This window comes from Triturus cristatus, chromosome 12 (genome assembly GCF_964204655.1).
Source record: "Triturus cristatus chromosome 12, aTriCri1.1, whole genome shotgun sequence".
In the NCBI taxonomy this organism is placed as follows: Eukaryota; Metazoa; Chordata; class Amphibia; order Caudata; family Salamandridae; genus Triturus; species Triturus cristatus.
Window position 1 is genome coordinate 723,984,966 of NC_140595.1, and position 14,616 is coordinate 723,999,581.

Genomic DNA, 14,616 nt, shown 5'->3' on the forward strand with positions numbered 1-14,616 from the left:
GGTTTCTCTACTGCATTTGGTGAGACAAGTGGGCCTTCTTTTATCTTCCATTCAAGCAATCTTTGACAGACCCCTTTATTATAGAGCTTTTCAAGGATTAAAGATAAGGCACTTACAAAGGAGTCCCAAATACTCAGAGATGGTTGACTTCTGTAATATGGGTCGTAGACTAAAAGCAGCGCAAAAACAGAGTGCAACAGGGTCCAAAAAACTTGAGTGCCACAAGAGAGTTTGAATGCAAGCGTATCCTTTTACAGATCCAGAGATATACTCATGCAATTTTTATTTTTAGGACAGAACGTGCATGATGAAAAAAACATTGTTTTTAAAAAGCGCATTGCAGAATATTAGTACTTTGGTGTGGGAAAACTTCAAAACTTTCAAACAAAATATTTGTAGGCAGCTTACAGCAAGTTGTTGTGGCCGAGTGGTTAAGGCGATGGACTAGAAATCAATTGGGGTATCCCCGCGCAGGTTCGAATCCTGCCAACAACGAGAATCTTTTTATTATCGGCTACAATTTCAGAAGTTAACCTTTAGTATTTCTTCCATTTCAGTTTTATAAATAGGTGGCTTATTTTTGTGTCACTATTGCCTCTCCACATATTTGTTATCGCTACCTCTTTCATGTCTTTGCTACACCTCATTCCTACTTTAGCACTGGTGTAAACGCTTCAAATTATTATACCGTTGCTCTCTCATTCATACCTACGCATGAACTTGAAAGTTACTTTACCAATAAAAGACGCAAAGAGAGAAATAGAACAAAAGTGCTGGCTGGATTGGCAAACACACTTCATAAAACTGCATTTTCTTTTTTATTCTCCCCCGTGTTACATGCTTAACCTCCCCATGTGTAATTTCTCTTAACCTGCTGTCCCAGGAAGAGAATTCATCTACAGGCTCTTTCTGTGTTTTTTTCCCTAGTCTGTCTTTCCCATTTCTTAGCTGTGTAACTGTTCCTTTACGCGCTCTATTTAAACGCCATCAATCTCATTTGAGCTCCTTGCTCCCGCTTCTGTTTTCTCCACCTCTCATACTGCCAGTTCTCTCTTTCTCTGTGATTGGTGGCTACTTTCCTGAGCTTCCGAAGCCACGTGGTTCCTGCCTCTTGTTGTCAGACTTGAATTGGAAAAGGAACCATATTAACAAGCCTTTACCACTCACACACGGCGGAAGTTTATACTTTAATTCAGTGAGCTAAGAAAAGCGTGTTGTGGGTCCCCTACGAGCCATGGTGCTTGCTTCATCATGATTTGGCACCAGTCATTAGCCGCAGCTCTGCTAATGAGCCACTGAGGTCAGTTTCAATATTTACTCAAAAACATAACCATGCAGCACTCCCCTCAACTGTGTATTATCTTGCTTTTCTGCTGTTCGTGTGATTAGCTGGGAGGAGCTCACGGCGACATCCTCCCTATAAAAGTGTAGATGGATCACTCTCTAACTCTTTCTTGCTTCACATACAAATGGCTTGAAAGGTGCAGGGAAGATGCAGGTCTAATAGACAGAATAGAAGGTCTGTGCCAGGTGGGTTTCTCTGCATTGGTGTCCCATCACAGGTCCGCAAGTGTATTGTGTGATCTTTGACTCCTGGCATTTCACAAGCAGGCGGCCAGGAAACGGTTTCAGCCTATCAACCACTGAGGAGACGCAGCCTCTGAATGAGGAATGAGGAAGCAATGAATACATCCAGCCTATCACAGGAACAGCCCTGAGTGTTCCGAATTATAAATTCTCCATGTCACTGTATGTCGTTGAGCCCAAGTAGCTCGCCGTGATCGTATAGTGGTTAGTACTCTGCGTTGTGGCCGCAGCAACCTCAGTTCGAATCCGAGTCACGGCATTGTGGTTGGCAATGTCACGGCAGTTGGGTGTTTATTTTACAGAATTAGCAAATGTACCAGTGGTTTTTGTAAAATGTCTATTAAAAACAGATCCTTTCAAATATTTAAACCATCTAACAACAAATGATTTAAACTCGCATGATTATAAGCTGTAGCTATAATGTATTTACTTACATAAATTATCGTTCTTGAACCTATTGGGGGTGAAGGGAGAGCGGAGCTCACCCCCCAGGTGCAGTTGAGTGACCTGTGTTGTGGCTCTCTAGAGGGAAGGCACAAATTTTGCTGTAACCCAGCCCAATCCAGACGTGTATTGGGGCCAGGTTTCAGGCAAATAGAGCAGTAAGTGCAGAGAAATGTTCACTCTCTAAAAGTGGCATTTCTAAAATAGTAAAGTTAAATCCAACCTCACCAGTAAGTAGGATTTTCAATAAATAAATAAAGCTACTCCTCTCCGATATGGAATTACCAAATAAAAAGTATAGGGGAATACACAGAGCTAACCTATGAGAGGGGTAGACCTCACAGTAGTGAAAAATGAAATAGACTGTTTGGTACTTACAGGACACGCGAACCACCAAAGTACATATCTTATTTTTTACTTACATAGCATCATGCACCTAGGACTACCTAGGGCCTACCTTAGGTGTAAATTATATGTAATAAAAGGGGAGTTTAAGGCTTGGCAAGTAGGCTGGGACTCCCCTGGGAGACCCCTGAGTCTATGCCCAGAACCATAACTCTGCCAGTCGAGTACTTACCTAAAAGCCGATAACTCACTTTTCTTCCATAGGCTAACATTGAGTGGTTTCACTTGGAAATTCTTCTAAGTGGTGTGGAGTTTTGGAACTTTAAAATATTCATCTAAAATCAGCCGAACAACGAATTCTGATTTACTCACCTGTTATCAGGAGAGACCTCAGTGCTGCATCTTGGAGCTCAGTACTGACCCTGAAAAGTAATTTTAACCGTACTTACCAGTAACTCGAATTTCCTTCCATGGGATATCATTGCCTGCTTTTTGCTGAAAATTTTCTAAGTGTCGATTTTTGAAACTTACAAATATTCTTTAAAAATCGTACCAACTGTGAAAACGTAATTGTTTACCTGTTTTAGATAGATGTCCCAGTACTGAGCCTAGGAGCCCAGCACTGGATTACAAAAGTAACGAGAACGTACTTTACCCGTAACTTGAATTTTCTTCCATAGGAAACCATTGACTGTTTTTCTGTGAAATTTCTTCTAAGTGTCGATTTTGCAAACATGTAAATATTCCTTAAAAATCGCCTGTATAACTTAAACGTAGTTTCTCAACTGCTTACAGGTGGTACAGTAGTGCTGGATCTAGGATCCAACACTGACCTAGAAAAAGTAACCATAACCCCACTTACCTGCTAAGTGAATTTCCTTCCATAGGATAACATTGGTAATTTGATCAGCAAAAGTTTCTAAGTGTCAACTTTTAAAATAGCAAAATATTGCTTAAAAATCACAACAGTAACTAAAACGAATTTACTCACTTGTTTCCAAGAACTGTCCCAGGACTGAATCTAGGATCCAGTCCTGGATTTAGAAAAGTATTCCTGAAAGTAATTAATTGCATATAACTTAAAATTCCCATTGAGCTCAATGTATTATTGTGATTCAAATTGTGTTGCCTATTGTAATAAACTGTAACTATGACCTGCAAAAGTCAATTGCCTATTGCAAAGTATTTAACTAAAGCACCTCACTCTGAGAAAGTATATTTTGATACCTATTGTTGGTTCTCAAATAAAACAACAATATCTTTTTAATGCAAACCAATGGCCTAGTGTTCAGTTCTTGAGTGTGTGAGACCATTTGCTGACTGAGTGTGTACAACAAATGTTTTACACTGTACTCTGATACTGCCTTACTGCTCGGCAAGCTACTACTTTAGAGAGTAAGGTTATATCTAACTTTAGCCTCTGCCAAACCTCTGGGGACTGGGGACTCTGTGCACACTGTACCTATTTGGGAACAGTATATACAGAGCCACTTTCTCACAGTAGTGATAAAGTGATTAGAGTCCTACGGCCAACATAAAGATACAGCAAAACGTGAGGTGAAAAGCAAAAAGGTTGCTGGTAGGCCACCTTAAGGATGCCAGGTCTAACAAAAACTGAACTAAGGATAACATGAGTAAAACATCAGGTTTCTCTACTGCATTTGGTGAGACAAGTGGGCCTTCTTTTATCTTCCATTCAAGCAATCTTTGACAGACCCCTTTATTATAGAGCTTTTCAAGGATTAAAGATAAGGCACTTACAAAGGAGTCCCAAATACTCAGAGATGGTTGACTTCTGTAATATGGGTCGTCGACTAAAAGCAGCGCAAAAACAGAGTGCAACGGGGTCCAAAAAACTTGAGTGCCACAAGAGAGTTTGAATGCAAGCGTATCCTTTTACAGATCCAGAGATATACTCATGCAATTTTTATTTTTAGGACAGAACGTGCATGATGAAAAAAACATTGTTTTTAAAAAGCGCATTGCAGAATATTAGTACTTTGATGTGGGAAAACTTCAAAACTTTCAAACAAAATATTTGTATGCAGCTTACAGCAAGTTGTTGTGGCCGAGTGGGTAAGGCGATGGACTAGAAATCCATTGGGGTATCCCCGCGCAGGTTCGAATCCTGCCAACAACGAGAATCTTTTTATTATCGGCTACAATTTCAGAAGTTAACCTTTAGTATTTCTTCCATTTCAGTTTTATAAATAGGTGGCTTATTTTTGTGTCACTATTGCCTCTCCACATATTTGTTATCGCTACCTCTTTCATGTCTTTGCTACACCTCATTCCTACTTTAGCACTGGTGTAAACGCTTCAAATTATTATACCGTTGCTCTCTCATTCATACCTGCGCATGCACTTGAAAGTTACTTTACCAATAAAAGACGCAAAGAGAGAAATAGAACAAAAGTGCTGGCTGGATTGGCAAACACACTTCATAAAACTGCATTTTCTTTTTTATTCTCCCTCGTGTTACATGCTTAACCTCCCCATGTGTAATTTCTCTTAACCTGCTGTCCCAGGAAGAGAATTCATCTACAGGCTCTTTCTGTGTTTTTTTCCCTAGTCTGTCTTTCCCATTTCTTAGCTGTGTAACTGTTCCTTTATGCGCTCTATTTAAACACCATCAATCTCATTTGAGCTCCTTGCTCCCGCTTCTGTTTTCTCCACCTCTCATACTGCCAGTTCTCTCTTTCTCTGTGATTGGTGGCTACTTTCCTGAGCTTCCGAAGCCACGTGGTTCCTGCCTCTTGTTGTCAGACTTGAATTGGAAAAGGAACCATATTAACAAGCCTTTACCACTCACACACGGCGGAAGTTTATACTTTAATTCAGTGAGCTAAGAAAAGCGTGTTGTGGGTCCCCTACGAGCCATGGTGCTTGCTTCATCATGATTTGGCACCAGTCATTAGCCGCAGCTCTGCTAATGAGCCACTGAGGTCAGTTTCAATATTTACTCAAAAACATAACCATGCAGCCCTCCCCTCAACTGTGTATTATCTTGCTTTTCTGCTGTTCGTGTGATTAGCTGGGAGGAGCTCACGGCGACATCCTCCCTATAAAAGTGTAGATGGATCACTCTCTAATTCTTTCTTGCTTCACATACAAATGGCTTGAAAGGTGCAGGGAAGATGCAGGTCTAATAGACAGAATAGAAGGTCTGTGCCAGGTGGGTTTCTCTGCATTGGTGTCCCATCACAGGTCCGCAAGTGTATTGTGTGATCTTTGACTCCTGGCATTTCACAAGCAGGCGGCCAGGAAACGGTTTCAGCCTATCAACCACTGAGGAGACGCAGCCTCTGAATGAGGAATGAGGAAGCAATGAATACATCCAGCCTATCACAGGAACAGCCCTGAGTGTTCCGAATTATAAATTCTCCATGTCACTGGATGTCGTTGAGCCCAAGTAGCTCGCCGTGATCGTATAGTGGTTAGTACTCTGCGTTGTGGCCGCAGCAACCTCGGTTCGAATCCGAGTCACGGCATTGTGGTTGGCAATGATACGGCAGTTGGGTGTTAATTTTACAGAATTAGCAAATGTACCAGTGGTTTTTGTAAAATGTCTATTAAAAACAGATCCTTTCAAATATTTAAACCATCTAACAACAAATGATTTAAACTCGCATGATTATAAGCTGTAGCTATAATGTATTTACTTACATAAATTATCGTTCTTGAACCTATTGGGGGTGAAGGGAGAGCGGAGCTCACCCCCCAGGTGCAGTTGAGTGACCTGTGTTGTGGCTCTCTAGAGGGAAGGCACAAATTTTGCTGTCACCCAGCCCAATCCAGACGTGTATTGGGGCCAGGTTTCAGGCAAATAGAGCAGTAAGTGCAGAGAAATGTTCACTCTCTAAAAGTGGCATTTCTAAAATAGTAAAGTTAAATCCAACCTCACCAGTAAGTAGGATTTTCAATAAATAAATAAAGCTACTCCTCTCCGATATGGAATTACCAAATAAAAAGTATAGGGGAATACACAGAGCTAACCTATGAGAGGGGTAGACCTCACAGTAGTGAAAAATGAAATAGACTGTTTGCTACTTACAGGACACGCGAACCACCAAAGTACATATCTAATTTTTTACTTACATAGCATCATGCACCTAGGACTACCTAGGGCCTACCTTAGGTGTAAATTATATGTAATAAAAGGGGAGTTTAAGGCTTGGCAAGTAGGCTGGGACTCCCCTGGGAGACCCCTGAGTCTGTGCCCAGAACCATAACTCTGCCAGTCGAGTACTTACCTAAAAGCCGATAACTCACTTTTCTTCCATAGGCTAACATTGAGTGGTTTCACTTGGAAATTCTTCTAAGTGGTGTGGAGTTTTGGAACTTTAAAATATTCATCTAAAATCAGCCGAACAACGAATTCTGATTTACTCACCTGTTATCAGGAGAGACCTCAGTGCTGCATCTTGGAGCTCAGTACTGACCCTGAAAAGTAATTTTAACCGTACTTACCAGTAACTCGAATTTCCTTCCATGGGATATCATTGCCTGCTTTTCGCTGAAAATGTTCTAAGTGTCGATTTTTGAAACTTACAAATATTCTTTAAAAATCGTACCAACTGTGAAAACGTAATTGTTTACCTGTTTTAGATAGATGTCCCAGTACTGAGCCTAGGAGCCCAGCACTGGATTACAAAAGTAACGAGAACGTACTTTACCCGTAACTTGAATTTTCTTCCATAGGAAACCATTGACTGTTTTTCTGTGAAATTTCTTCTAAGTGTCGATTTTGCAAACATGTAAATATTCCTTAAAAATCGCCTGTATAACTTAAACGTAGTTTCTCAACTGCTTACAGGTGGTACAGTAGTGCTGGATCTAGGATCCAACACTGACCTAGAAAAAGTAACCATAACCCCACTTACCTGCTAAGTGAATTTCCTTCCATAGGATAACATTGGTAATTTGATCAGCAAAAGTTTCTAAGTGTCAACTTTTAAAATAGCAAAATATTGCTTAAAAATCACAACAGTAACTAAAACGAATTTACTCACTTGTTTCCAAGAACTGTCCCAGGACTGAATCTAGGATCCAGTCCTGGATTTAGAAAAGTATTCCTGAAAGTAATTAATTGCATATAACTTAAAATTCCCATTGAGCTCAATGTATTATTGTGATTCAAATTGTGTTGCCTATTGTAATAAACTGTAACTATGACCTGCAAAAGTCAATTGCCTATTGCAAAGTATTTAACTAAAGCATCTCACTCTGAGAAAGTATATTTTGATACCTATTGTTGGTTCTCACGTAAAACAACAATATCTTTTTTATGCAAACCAATGGCCTAGTGTTCAGTTCTTGAGTGTGTGAGACCATTTGCTGACTGAGTGTGTACAACAAATGTTTTACACTGTACTCTGATACTGCCTTACTGCTCGGCAAGCTACCACTTTAGAGAGTAAGGTTATATCTAACTTTAGCCTCTGCCAAACCTCTGGGGACTGGGGACTCTGTGCACACTGTACCTATTTGGGAACAGTATATACAGAGCCACTTTCTCACAGTAGTGATAAAGTGATTAGAGTCCTACGGCCAACATAAAGATACAGCAAAACGTGAGGTGAAAAGCAAAAAGGTTGCTGGTAGGCCACCTTAAGGATGCCAGGTCTAACAAAAACTGAACTAAGGATAACATGAGTAAAACATCAGGTTTCTCTACTGCATTTGGTGAGACAAGTGGGCCTTCTTTTATCTTCCATTCAAGCAATCTTTGACAGACCCCTTTATTATAGAGCTTTTCAAGGATTAAAGATAAGGCACTTACAAAGGAGTCCCAAATACTCAGAGATGGTTGACTTCTGTAATATGGGTCGTAGACTAAAAGCAGCGCAAAAACAGAGTGCAACAGGGTCCAAAAAACTTGAGTGCCACAAGAGAGTTTGAATGCAAGCGTATCCTTTTACAGATCCAGAGATATACTCATGCAATTTTTATTTTTAGGACAGAACGTGCATGATGAAAAAAACATTGTTTTTAAAAAGCGCATTGCAGAATATTAGTACTTTGATGTGGGAAAACTTCAAAACTTTCAAACAAAATATTTGTAGGCAGCTTACAGCAAGTTGTTGTGGCTGAGTGGTTAAGGCGATGGACTAGAAATCCATTGGGGTATCCCCGCGCAGGTTCGAATCCTGCCAACAACGAGAATCTTTTTATTATCGGCTACAATTTCAGAAGTTAACCTTTAGTATTTCTTCCATTTCAGTTTTATAAATAGGTGGCTTATTTTTGTGTCACTATTGCCTCTCCACATATTTGTTATCGCTACCTCTTTCATGTCTTTGCTACACCTCATTCCTACTTTAGCACTGGTGTAAACGCTTCAAATTATTATACCGTTGCTCTCTCATTCATACCTGCGCATGCACTTGAAAGTTACTTTACCAATAAAAGACGCAAAGAGAGAAATAGAACAAAAGTGCTGGCTGGATTGGCAAACACACTTCATAAAACTGCATTTTCTTTTTTATTCTCCCCCGTGTTACATGCTTAACCTCCCCATGTGTAATTTCTCTTAACCTGCTGTCCCAGGAAGAGAATTCATCTACAGGCTCTTTCTGTGTTTTTTTCCCTAGTCTGTCTTTCCCATTTCTTAGCTGTGTAACTGTTCCTTTACGCGCTCTATTTAAACGCCATCAATCTCATTTGAGCTCCTTGCTCCCGCTTCTGTTTTCTCCACCTCTCATACTGCCAGTTCTCTCTTTCTCTGTGATTGGTGGCTACTTTCCTGAGCTTCCGAAGCCACGTGGTTCCTGCCTCTTGTTGTCAGACTTGAATTGGAAAAGGAACCATATTAACAAGCCTTTACCACTCACACACGGCGGAAGTTTATACTTTAATTCAGTGAGCTAAGAAAAGCGTGTTGTGGGTCCCCTACGAGCCATGGTGCTTGCTTCATCATGATTTGGCACCAGTCATTAGCCGCAGCTCTGCTAATGAGCCACTGAGGTCAGTTTCAATATTTACTCAAAAACATAACCATGCAGCCCTCCCCTCAACTGTGTATTATCTTGCTTTTCTGCTGTTCGTGTGATTAGCTGGGAGGAGCTCACGGCGACATCCTCCCTATAAAAGTGTAGATGGATCACTCTCTAACTCTTTCTTGCTTCACATACAAATGGCTTGAAAGGTGCAGGGAAGATGCAGGTCTAATAGACAGAATAGAAGGTCTGTGCCAGGTGGGTTTCTCTGCATTGGTGTCCCATCACAGGTCCGCAAGTGTATTGTGTGATCTTTGACTCCTGGCATTTCACAAGCAGGCGGCCAGGAAACGGTTTCAGCCTATCAACCACTGAGGAGACGCAGCCTCTGAATGAGGAATGAGGAAGCAATGAATACATCCAGCCTATCACAGGAACAGCCCTGAGTGTTCCGAATTATAAATTCTCCATGTCACTGTATGTCGTTGAGCCCAAGTAGCTCGCTGTGATCGTATAGTGGTTAGTACTCTGCGTTGTGGCCGCAGCAACCTCAGTTCGAATCCGAGTCACGGCATTGTGGTTGGCAATGACACGGCAGTTGGGTGTTAATTTTACAGAATTAGCAAATGTACCAGTGGTTTTTGTAAAATGTCTATTAAAAACAGATCCTTTCAAATATTTAAACCATCTAACAACAAATGATTTAAACTCGCATGATTATAAGCTGTAGCTATAATGTATTTACTTACATAAATTATCGTTCTTGAACCTATTGGGGGTGAAGGGAGAGCGGAGCTCACCCCCCAGGTGCAGTTGAGTGACCTGTGTTGTGGCTCTCTAGAGGGAAGGCACAAATTTTGCTGTCACCCAGCCCAATCCAGACGTGTATTGGGGCCAGGTTTCAGGCAAATAGAGCAGTAAGTGCAGAGAAATGTTCACTCTCTAAAAGTGGCATTTCTAAAATAGTAAAGTTAAATCCAACCTCACCAGTAAGTAGGATTTTCAATAAATAAATAAAGCTACTCCTCTCCGATATGGAATTACCAAATAAAAAGTATAGGGGAATACACAGAGCTAACCTATGAGAGGGGTAGACCTCACAGTAGTGAAAAATGAAATAGACTGTTTGGTACTTACAGGACACGCGAACCACCAAAGTACATATCTTATTTTTTACTTACATAGCATCATGCACCTAGGACTACCTAGGGCCTACCTTAGGTGTAAATTATATGTAATAAAAGGGGAGTTTAAGGCTTGGCAAGTAGGCTGGGACTCCCCTGGGAGACCCCTGAGTCTATGCCCAGAACCATAACTCTGCCAGTCGAGTACTTACCTAAAAGCCGATAACTCACTTTTCTTCCATAGGCTAACATTGAGTGGTTTCACTTGGAAATTCTTCTAAGTGGTGTGGAGTTTTGGAACTTTAAAATATTCATCTAAAATCAGCCGAACAACGAATTCTGATTTACTCACCTGTTATCAGGAGAGACCTCAGTGCTGCATCTTGGAGCTCAGTACTGACCCTGAAAAGTAATTTTAACCGTACTTACCAGTAACTCGAATTTCCTTCCATGGGATATCATTGCCTGCTTTTTGCTGAAAATTTTCTAAGTGTCGATTTTTGAAACTTACAAATATTCTTTAAAAATCGTACCAACTGTGAAAACGTAATTGTTTACCTGTTTTAGATAGATGTCCCAGTACTGAGCCTAGGAGCCCAGCACTGGATTACAAAAGTAACGAGAACGTACTTTACCCGTAACTTGAATTTTCTTCCATAGGAAACCATTGACTGTTTTTCTGTGAAATTTCTTCTAAGTGTCGATTTTGCAAACATGTAAATATTCCTTAAAAATCGCCTGTATAACTTAAACGTAGTTTCTCAACTGCTTACAGGTGGTACAGTAGTGCTGGATCTAGGATCCAACACTGACCTAGAAAAAGTAACCATAACCCCACTTACCTGCTAAGTGAATTTCCTTCCATAGGATAACATTGGTAATTTGATCAGCAAAAGTTTCTAAGTGTCAACTTTTAAAATAGCAAAATATTGCTTAAAAATCACAACAGTAACTAAAACGAATTTACTCACTTGTTTCCAAGAACTGTCCCAGGACTGAATCTAGGATCCAGTCCTGGATTTAGAAAAGTATTCCTGAAAGTAATTAATTGCATATAACTTAAAATTCCCATTGAGCTCAATGTATTATTGTGATTCAAATTGTGTTGCCTATTGTAATAAACTGTAACTATGACCTGCAAAAGTCAATTGCCTATTGCAAAGTATTTATCTAAAGCACCTCACTCTGAGAAAGTATATTTTGATACCTATTGTTGGTTCTCAAATAAAACAACAATATCTTTTTTATGCAAACCAATGGCCTAGTGTTCAGTTCTTGAGTGTGTGAGACCATTTGCTGACTGAGTGTGTACAACAAATGTTTTACACTGTACTCTGATACTGCCTTACTGCTCGGCAAGCTACCACTTTAGAGAGTAAGGTTATATCTAACTTTAGCCTCTGCCAAACCTCTGGGGACTGGGGACTCTGTGCACACTGTACCTATTTGGGAACAGTATATACAGAGCCACTTTCTCACAGTAGTGATAAAGTGATTAGAGTCCTACGGCCAACATAAAGATACAGCAAAACGTGAGGTGAAAAGCAAAAAGGTTGCTGGTAGGCCACCTTAAGGATGCCAGGTCTAACAAAAACTGAACTAAGGATAACATGAGTAAAACATCAGGTTTCTCTACTGCATTTGGTGAGACAAGTGGGCCTTCTTTTATCTTCCATTCAAGCAATCTTTGACAGACCCCTTTATTATAGAGCTTTTCAAGGATTAAAGATAAGGCACTTACAAAGGAGTCCCAAATACTCAGAGATGGTTGACTTCTGTAATATGGGTCGTCGACTAAAAGCAGCGCAAAAACAGAGTGCAACGGGGTCCAAAAAACTTGAGTGCCACAAGAGAGTTTGAATGCAAGCGTATCCTTTTACAGATCCAGAGATATACTCATGCAATTTTTATTTTTAGGACAGAACGTGCATGATGAAAAAAACATTGTTTTTAAAAAGCGCATTGCAGAATATTAGTACTTTGATGTGGGAAAACTTCAAAACTTTCAAACAAAATATTTGTATGCAGCTTACAGCAAGTTGTTGTGGCCGAGTGGGTAAGGCGATGGACTAGAAATCCATTGGGGTATCCCCGCGCAGGTTCGAATCCTGCCAACAACGAGAATCTTTTTATTATCGGCTACAATTTCAGAAGTTAACCTTTAGTATTTCTTCCATTTCAGTTTTATAAATAGGTGGCTTATTTTTGTGTCACTATTGCCTCTCCACATATTTGTTATCGCTACCTCTTTCATGTCTTTGCTACACCTCATTCCTACTTTAGCACTGGTGTAAACGCTTCAAATTATTATACCGTTGCTCTCTCATTCATACCTGCGCATGCACTTGAAAGTTACTTTACCAATAAAAGACGCAAAGAGAGAAATAGAACAAAAGTGCTGGCTGGATTGGCAAACACACTTCATAAAACTGCATTTTCTTTTTTATTCTCCCTCGTGTTACATGCTTAACCTCCCCATGTGTAATTTCTCTTAACCTGCTGTCCCAGGAAGAGAATTCATCTACAGGCTCTTTCTGTGTTTTTTTCCCTAGTCTGTCTTTCCCATTTCTTAGCTGTGTAACTGTTCCTTTATGCGCTCTATTTAAACGCCATCAATCTCATTTGAGCTCCTTGCTCCCGCTTCTGTTTTCTCCACCTCTCATACTGCCAGTTCTCTCTTTCTCTGTGATTGGTGGCTACTTTCCTGAGCTTCCGAAGCCACGTGGTTCCTGCCCCTTGTTGTCAGACTTGAATTGGAAAAGGAACCATATTAACAAGCCTTTACCACTCACACACGGTGGAAGTTTATACTTTAATTCAGTGAGCTAAGAAAAGCGTGTAGTGGGTCCCCTACGAGCCATGGTGCTTGCTCCATCATGATTTGGCACCAGTCATTAGCCGCAGCTCTGCTAATGAGCCACTGAGGTCAGTTTCAATATTTACTCAAAAACATAACCATGCAGCCCTCCCCTCAACTGTGTATTATCTTGGTTTTCTGCTGTTCGTGTGATTAGCTGGGAGGAGCTCACGGCGACATCCTCCCTATAAAAGTGTAGATGGATCACTCTCTAACTCTTTCTTGCTTCACATACAAATGGCTTGAAAGGTGCAGGGAAGATGCAGGTCTAATAGACAGAATAGAAGGTCTGTGCCAGGTGGGTTTCTCTGCATTGGTGTCCCATCACAGGTCCGCAAGTGTATTGTGTGATCTTTGACTCCTGGCATTTCACAAGCAGGCGGCCAGGAAACGGTTTCAGCCTATCAACCACTGAGGAGACGCAGCCTTTGAATGAGGAATGAGGAAGCAATGAATACATCCAGCCTATCACAGGAACAGCCCTGAGTGTTCCGAATTATAAATTCTCCATGTCACTGTATGTCGTTGAGCCCAAGTAGCTCGCCGTGATCGTATAGTGGTTAGTACTCTACGTTGTGGCCGCAGCAACCTCGGTTCGAATCCGAGTCAAGGCATTGTGGTTGGCAATGTCACGGCAGTTGGGTGTTAATTTTACAGAATTAGCAAATGTACCAGTGGTTTTTGTAAAATGTCTATTAAAAACAGATCCTTTCAAATATTTAAACCATCTAACAACAAATGATTTAAACTCGCATGATTATAAGCTGTAGCTATAATGTATTTACTTACATAAATTATCGTTCTTGAACCTATTGGGGGTGAAGGGAGAGCGGAGCTCACCCCCCAGGTGCAGTTGAGTGACCTGTGTTGTGGCTCTCTAGAGGGAAGGCACAAATTTTGCTGTCACCCAGCCCAATCCAGACGTGTATTGGGGCCAGGTTTCAGGCAAATAGAGCAGTAAGTGCAGAGAAATGTTCACTCTCTAAAAGTGGCATTTCTAAAATAGTAAAGTTAAATCCAACCTCACCAGTAAGTAGGATTTTCAATAAATAAATAAAGCTACTCCTCTCCGATATGGAATTACCAAATAAAAAGTATAGGGGAATACACAGAGCTAACCTATGAGAGGGGTAGACCTCACAGTAGTGAAAAATGAAATAGACTGTTTGCTACTTACAGGACACGCGAACCACCAAAGTACATATCTTATTTTTTACTTACATAGCATCATGCACCTAGGACTACCTAGGGCCTACCTTAGGTGTAAATTATATGTAATAAAAGGGGAGTTTAAGGCTTGGCAAGTAGGCTGGGACTCCCC

The 14,616-nt window shown here is 40.7% G+C and overlaps 5 non-coding genes across 5 annotated transcripts; all 5 read left to right on the forward strand.

The window, feature by feature from the left end:
- Window positions 1-413: 413 nt before the first annotated feature.
- Window positions 414-495, forward strand: TRNAS-AGA (transfer RNA serine (anticodon AGA)). The gene has a single exon. It is a non-coding gene; the product is annotated as a tRNA-Ser (tRNA).
- Window positions 496-4,434: 3,939 nt separating this feature from the next.
- TRNAS-AGA (transfer RNA serine (anticodon AGA)) lies at window positions 4,435-4,516 on the forward strand. Its single transcript has one exon. It is a non-coding gene; the product is annotated as a tRNA-Ser (tRNA).
- Window positions 4,517-5,795: 1,279 nt separating this feature from the next.
- Window positions 5,796-5,867, forward strand: TRNAH-GUG (transfer RNA histidin (anticodon GUG)). Its single transcript has one exon. It is a non-coding gene; the product is annotated as a tRNA-His (tRNA).
- A 2,588-nt stretch (window positions 5,868-8,455) lies between these two features.
- On the forward strand, window positions 8,456-8,537 carry TRNAS-AGA (transfer RNA serine (anticodon AGA)). Its single transcript has one exon. It is a non-coding gene; the product is annotated as a tRNA-Ser (tRNA).
- Window positions 8,538-12,476: 3,939 nt separating this feature from the next.
- On the forward strand, window positions 12,477-12,558 carry TRNAS-AGA (transfer RNA serine (anticodon AGA)). The gene has a single exon. It is a non-coding gene; the product is annotated as a tRNA-Ser (tRNA).
- The last annotated feature ends 2,058 nt before the right edge of the window (window positions 12,559-14,616 follow it).